Genomic DNA, 7,771 nt, shown 5'->3' on the forward strand with positions numbered 1-7,771 from the left:
AAAAAAAAAAAAAAAAAAAAAAAAAAAGATTACATTTTCATATATACTTGGGTCTATTTCTGGACTTTCTGCTTTGTTTTGTTGATCTGTCTATTCGGGCACTTGTCCAATAATGGTAACAGGTTATAACACATTGATTAATTTTAAAAAAGAATTTGAAGTGACATGAAAAACGAAGGGGGTCAGCTTCCTTTACAGAAAAATGGATAGCTAATAAATGTGGAACGAACAACAGAATTGGGAAAACATACCTTTGTAGCCACTGTGTTAAAAACTAATTCAGATAGGGATTATAATGAATGCTAAAACTATCAGATGAAAATTGTTGGGGAACAGAACATTTACATGGTCATACTTTAAATATATTAATTTAATATTAATTACAAAGGAGGAGAATGTGCCTTTACAATGGAGAAATCTGGATTACACTACTTTGGCCAAGTGATCAAACTTGGTAATAGGACAAATTGACATTGTATACCTCCTGACGTGATGCAATGGAAACCACCTATGTGGTATCTTTGCCAAAAATGTTTAACCTGAATATATTCATGAGGGAACAATGTGACAAATCCAAATTATAGGCCATGATACAAGATAACTGGCCCAGAGTCTTCAAAATGAATATTTCATGAAAGATGAAAAAAGTGGGAAACTTTTATATGAAAGACTACTAGAGATATGACAAGTACATGAATTTGTATGACCTTTGATCCTGAATTTGGGATCCTTGATTGAAACAAACAAAAAAAAGCTCTAAATGACATTATTGGGGCAATCGGGAAATTTGAATATGGGCTATGAATAAAATAATATTCTGTCAATCTTAAATTTCTTGGGTGTGCTAACAAAATTGTGATTATGTAGGTAAACACCCTTGTCTTTAGGCAATACAGGCTGAAAAAGTGTCTTGATATCTCCAACTTAATGTCAAATGGTTCATAAAATATGTATATATATATATATGTATGTGCTATGTAGTGTTATATATATGTATACACACAGAGAGAGAACAAATGTGGCAAAATGTTAACAAGTGTTTAATCTTCATGAAGGGTATATGGGTTTTTATTGTACTATTCTTTCAACTTTTCTGTAGGTTTGACTCTTTTAAAATAAAAAGTTGCAGGATACAAAATCAATGTACAAAAATAATTAGCATTTCTATACGATGGCCAATAATGATCTAGACATGAAAGAAAAGAAGGCAATCCCATTTACAATCGTTACAAAAATAAAATACGTAGGAATAATTTCAAACAAGGAGGTGAAAGATCTCTACAAGGAAAACTACAAACACTGATAAAAGAAATTGAAGATGACATAGACAAACGGAAAAAAAACAACCCATGCTCATGGGTTGGAAGAATTAATCTAGTTAAAATGACCACATTGCCCAAAGCTATCTATAGATTCGATGCAATCCTTATCAAAATACCAACATAATTCTTCACAGAATTAGAAAAAACAATCCTAAAATTCATACGGAACAAAAGAAGAGTCCAAGTAGCCACAACAATCCTGAGCAAAAAGAAAGCTGGAAGCATCACATTACCTGACTTCAAAATATATTGCAAGGCTATAGCAACCAAAACAGCATGGTAATGGTATAAAAACAGACACATATACCAATGGAACAGCATAGAGAACTCAGAAATAAAGCCACATACACAGCCAACTGATTTTTGACAAAGCCAGCAAGAACTTACCCTGGGGAAAGGACACTTTCTTCAACAAACAGTGCTGGGAAAAATGAATAGCCACATGCAGAATGAAATTGGACCCCTATCTCTTACCATATACAAAAATCAACTCAAAATGGATTAAACATAAGACTTGAAACTATAAAAACACTGCCAGAAAACCTATGGAAAACTCTCCTGGACATTGATCTAGACAAAGAATTTATGACTAAGACCTCAAAAGCACAGGCAACAAAAACAAAAATAGGCAAATTAAACTAAAAATCTTCTGCACAGTAAAGAAAACAATCAATAGAGTGAAGAAACAACCTGTTGAATGTGAGAAAATATTTGTAAACTATTCATCTGACGGGGACTTAATATCCAGAATATACCAAGAACTCAAATAATAGGAAAACAACAAATATTCCCACTAAAAAATGGGAAAAGGACATGAATAGGCATTTCTTAAAATAAAACATACAAACAGCCAACAGGTATATGAAAAAATACTCTACATCGCTAATCATCAGATAAATGCAGATCAAAACCACAATGAGATATCATCTTACCCCCGTCAGAATGGCTACTACTGAAAAGACAAAAAATAAGAGATGTTGGTGAGGATGCAGAGAAAAGGAACCTTTTTTTTTTTTCTTTGAGACAGAGTCTCACTCTGTCGCCTAGGCTGGAGTGCAGTGGCGCAATCTCAGCTCGCCGCAACCTCCGCCTCCTGGGTTCAAGTGATTCTCCTACCTCAGCCTCCTGAGTAGCTGGGACTACAGGTGTGTGCCACCACGCCTGGCTACTTTTTGTATTTTTAGTAGAGACAGGGTTTCACCATATTGGCCAGGCTGGTCTCAAACTCCTGACCTCATGATCTGCCCGCCTTGGCCTCCCAAAGTGCTAGGATTACAGGCATGAGCCACCAAGCCCGGCCAGGAACTCTTATACATTGTTGGTGGGAATGTAGACTAGTATAGCCACTACGGAAAACAGTATGGAGATTTCTCAAAAAACTAAAAATATAATTACCATTTGATCTAAGAATCCCATGTATCTACCCAAAGGAAAAGAAATCAATATATCAAAGGGATACCTACACTCCTATGTTTACTGCAGCACTATTCACAATAGCAAAGATATGGAATCAACCTAAATGTCCATCAACAGACGAATCAATAAAGAAAATGTGGTACATATACACAATGGAATACTATATGGTTATAAAAAAGAATGAAATCATGTCATTTTCAGCAACATCGATGGAACTAGAAGTCATATCTTAAGTGAAATAAGCTAGGCACAAAAAGACAAATATTTAATGTTCTTACTTATATGTGGGAGCTAAAAAGCTTGATCATATGGAGATAGAGAGTGGACAGACAGATAACAGAGACTGGGAAGGGTGAATCGGGGGTAGGGAGGAAGATGAAAAAAAGTGGGTTAAAGAGTACTTACAGATATACACTAAGACAGAAGGAATAAATTCAGTGTTTGACAGCACATTAGGTTGACTATACTTAACAAAAATATATTGTACTTGGGTTATGGACACCCTAAATACTCTGACTTAATTACGATGCATTATATACGTGTAACAAAATTTCACATATACCCCATCAATTTGTACCAAAAAAATAAAAATTTTAAATTATGAACTTCCATTTCTTTTTTTTTATTTCTATTTTTAGTGTAGTCTCCATACTGACTGTCAAAAAATGCCAACGCCAACTATATTTCAAGCCATCATGCCGGGGTATTGGGAAAAGTTTTCAATTAGCAATAATCAGTCCTCAGATAAACCTCACTGGCTATGATGCCGCCGCTGCACAAAACTGAACTTGTATTTCTTTAGAGTGGAAAAAAAATTACAAAATTTTCAGTTTAATTTGGAAGTCACTATCAAACATAATAAATATATATACCTTTTGACCTAGTAATTCCACCCCTAGGAATTTATCTGACATATGTTCAATGTTATTCGTTGCAGCATTGTTAGATAATAGCAAAAGACTGGAAGCAATATGTTTCCTTCAATAGGGGGCTGGCAAAATGAAATAGAATAAAAAACAAAGAAGCTCTTTGTGGACTAATATGAAGTCATTTCCAAGATACAGTGTTAGGTTAAAAAAAAAAAGGTAAGGTACATAACAATACCTATAGTATTGTATTTGATAGAATAAATGGCCCCAGCTCTTCCCCTCCCTAAGCCCATACACCCTGCAATGTGACTTTGCAGCTCCTCACATTCCTTGAATCTGGGCTAGCTAGCCTGTGGCTTGCTTTGGTCGACAGAATAAGACAGTAGTTATGTTGTGCCAGAGCCAAGTCTAGGCCTCCAGAGGCTTTCTGTGCTTCTGTTCTTGTGGAGTCCTGACACTACGATGAGAACAAGCCCAGACTAGACTGCTTGTGGGTAAGAGACCTCATGGAGTAGAGCTGAACAATCCCAGCTGAAGCCATTCTAGACCAACCAATCCCCAACTGACCCATCAACTGATCAGCCAAGATGATCTGAGCCTGGCCCTGAATAGTAGATACTCCCAGCTTACCCATAGGCTCATGAGAAAAAATGAATAATTGTTTTAAACCACTTAGGTTTTTGAGGGGAAAAGGAGAGGGAGGTCATGTAGTAATCACTCATACAAATATGCTGCCATTTGTGTAGAATTTCAGAAAAAAAAGAATATATAGATGGATTTGTTTACATATGCAAACTTTCTCCGTAAGGATGCATAAGAAACTGAAAACACAATTGCTCTGGGGGAAAGGAGCTATGGCAGCTAGGGGATGAAAGTGGGAGGCAGACGTTTTGCACCTTTTGAATTCTGAAGCACATTAATGTATTGCCAATGGATGAATGAATAAAACATGTTCCTTTTTACTCAAATATTTTCAGAACCCCCAAATCATCCCTGGCCGGGGCTCGGGGTCGGGGGGAAGGGAACTCTCAAACCCTATTGACGAGATTATAAATTGGTACAATCTTGATGGGGTGGTGGTATGGCTTTAAGCAATGCCTTATAAGAATATGTAAATATAGGGCCGGGCGCGGTGGCTCACGCTTGTAATCCCAGCACTTTGGGAGGCCGAGGCGGGCGGATCACGAGGTCAGGAGATCGAGACCATGGTGAAACCCCGTCTCTACTAAAAATACAAAAAATTAGCCGGGCATGGTGGCGGGTGCCTGTAGTCCCAGCTACTCGGAGAGGCTGAGGCAGGAGAATGGCGTGAACCCGGGAGGCGGAGCTTGCAGTGAGCCGAGATTGCGCCACTGCACTCCAGCCTGGGGGACAGAGCGAGACTCCGTCTCAAAAAAAAAAAAAAAAAAAAAAAAGAATATGTAAATATATATGCAACATACACACTATCTCTGTTAGAACCTGCCAGAAGCTGGTAACACTGGTTGCTTCTGAGAAAGGATCTGATGGGACTGGAAGTCAAGGGTAAGAGGAAAACTGACTTTTCCGTACATGTCCTTTTTATTTGCTATTTGATTTTTTTACATTGAGCTTGTCTTACCTTTCCAAAAAGAAAATAATAAAATGCACATGTCCTCTGACCCAGCAATTTATCACTTCTAAGAATCTCTCCTGAAGAAATACATACAGAAGCAGACAAATTTAAATGAATAACATTTACTTGTGTATACTAATAAACTATAAAGAACCTCAATGATCATCATTTGAGGGTTAAATTATGGAATGTTCATACAATTGCTAAAAATGAGCCCACAAACCGTCACCTATCTCAGTGCAGAGCATTCGAGAACTTTTGAAGCGCCCTCTAATGCCCACTTCCAGTCATTCACTCTATGAATGATCACAAACGCAATCAACCCAAGTAACCATCATCCAGGTCCACAGAGAACATTCCAGAACTCTTGAGGTGCCCCACAATACCTACTTCCAGTCATTCACTCTTTGAATGCTGACAAAGTGAACCTAAGCAAACATCAGTCAGGTCACATAGAACATTCCAGAACTGTTGAGGCACCCCCAAATGACCACTTCCAGTCAGTCATTCACTCTATGAATGATCACAAACTGAATCAACCCAAGTAACCATTGCCCAGGTCCATAGAGAACATTCCAGAACTCTTGAGTTGCTCCCTACTGCTCACTTTCAGCCATTTACTCTCCAGGAATTATCACAAATGAATAAACCCATGTAACCATCACCCAGGTCACAGAGAACATTCCCCCAGAAGATCTAGTTTGTGATAATTCATCAACCTGTATACTTTTTGTATATACATTACATTTCAATAAAAAATTTAAAATATGCATATGCATCTAGTACAAATATGTTCGCCTATGTATAGAAAAAGATAACTAGGGCCAGGCACAGTGGCTCACACCTGTAATCCCAGCACTTTGGACTTTGGGAGGCCAAGGTGGGTGGATCACGAGGTCAGGAGTTCAAGAGCAGCCTGGCCAACATGGTGAAACCCCGTCTCTACTAAAAATATAAAAATTAGCCGGGCGCAGTGGCAGGCGCCTGTAATCCCAGCTACTCGGGAAGCAGGAGAATCACTTGAACCCGGGCAGCAGAGGTTGTGGTGAGCCGAGATCATGCCACTGCACTCCAGACTGGGTGACAGAATGAGGCTCTATCTCAAAAAAAAAAAAAGAAAAAAGAAAATAAAAAGATAATTAGGTACATAAATCAAACTATTACATTATAGATGAAAATGCTGAAGGGGGAGTATTTTTTTACTTTGCATACTTCTATGAGGTTTCCATTTTTTGTAACAAGCTTTTCTCCTCCATAATTAAAAAAATAAAAATGAATAAAGATGAAAAACAATAACAGAAATTAAACCACTGCTATGAGATGTTAATTTTGTCTCTGAGGTAGAAATATACATGGTCAGGATTACAAATCCTAGAATTCTTAACCCCTCACCTACAACAGCCACAGCCTCTCTTCCCCTCTTCCTCCGGCATCCCACAGGTCTCCGAGGGAGTTGGATGCTTACAGGGCAGATTCAAAGAAACACTTCACCAGCTAGGGCTTTCACCCCGGACTACTTCAGTAGTCATCAGGGGAACTAGACTAAAAATTCCTCTTGCCCAAAGAAGGCAGGCCTCAGTGATCCAGACTAGAAGCTCCTTTCTCTGAGGGCTGCATGCTGACATTAGCTCTGGAGTTCTAATCACTTTTTTAGTCAGAAGAGATAGGTATGCAAACCAGGCCTGAAGTGCTCTTTAGCCCCACTTTACCTCAGCCCCATTCATGTTCCCCCTAGAAGCTAAAGGAGAGAGGTTCCTGACCTGTCTTAACCCACCTCACAGGAGAAGAAAAGTGCAGAATAGGCTAGGCACGATAACTCACGCCTGTAATCCCAGCACTTTGGGAGGCCGAGGCAGGCGGATCACCTGAGATCAGGAGTTCGAGACCAGCCTGGCTAACATGGTGAAACCCCATCTCTACTAAAAATACAAAAATTAGCCGGGCATGGTGGCGGGTGCTTGTAATCCCACCTACTCAGGAGGCTGAAGCAGGAGAATTGCTTGAACCTGGGAGGCGGAGGTTGCAGTGAGCCGAGACGGCGCCACTGCACTCCAGCCTGGGCAACAAGAAAGAAACTCAGAAAAAAAAAAAAAAAAAAAAAAAAAGAGAGAAAAGAAAAGGGAAAGGAAAAGCGCAGAATCCCAAAAAAGAGGAAATCTAAAAAGAACCCGGCAAGAGCATTCCACACAGATTCCACAGCTTCTAACTTCTTCATACAGACAGTTCCACACACCACCGTGACCCAATACTTTCCTGGATCGAAGTAATTATGTATATTTTAAGATTTGGGCCATATATGGCTATGGATCATTCATACTATCATTTACTCAAGATGTATTTAAATTAAGTCACTTTTCCTTTACTACACGACTTGCCAAGTTTACTGTAATAAAAAGCTTCCTATCACTATGATAAATGGAACATCAGTATCACATGCCACAAACATAAGGTACATATTAGGTATATATTAATAAAGATTACCAAAGGGTGGCACTCCTTGACAGACTCCTCGTGTAAGTTTTCCTCGGGAATGTCTGGAAGACAAGAAGCTTCACCCTCCTCCTAGAGGT

The 7,771-nt window shown here is 38.8% G+C and overlaps 1 protein-coding gene and 1 non-coding gene across 2 annotated transcripts in view; both read right to left on the reverse strand.

Moving 5' to 3' along the window:
- The window catches only part of PLAC1 (placenta enriched 1), a 209,995-nt gene extending 202,224 nt beyond the window's left edge, over positions 1-7,771 (reverse strand). The window contains exon 1 of the mRNA XM_032756448.2: positions 7,683-7,771. The gene's annotated coding sequence lies outside the window, so the exon portion shown is untranslated. The remainder of the gene's footprint in view (positions 1-7,682) is intronic.
- LOC116812419 (U4 spliceosomal RNA) lies at positions 3,382-3,522 on the reverse strand. The gene has a single exon (XR_004370700.1). It is a non-coding gene; the product is annotated as a U4 spliceosomal RNA (small nuclear RNA).

This window comes from Hylobates moloch, unplaced genomic scaffold (assembly GCF_009828535.3).
Source record: "Hylobates moloch isolate HMO894 unplaced genomic scaffold, HMol_V3 SCAFFOLD_7, whole genome shotgun sequence".
Classification (NCBI taxonomy): Eukaryota; Metazoa; Chordata; class Mammalia; order Primates; family Hylobatidae; genus Hylobates; species Hylobates moloch.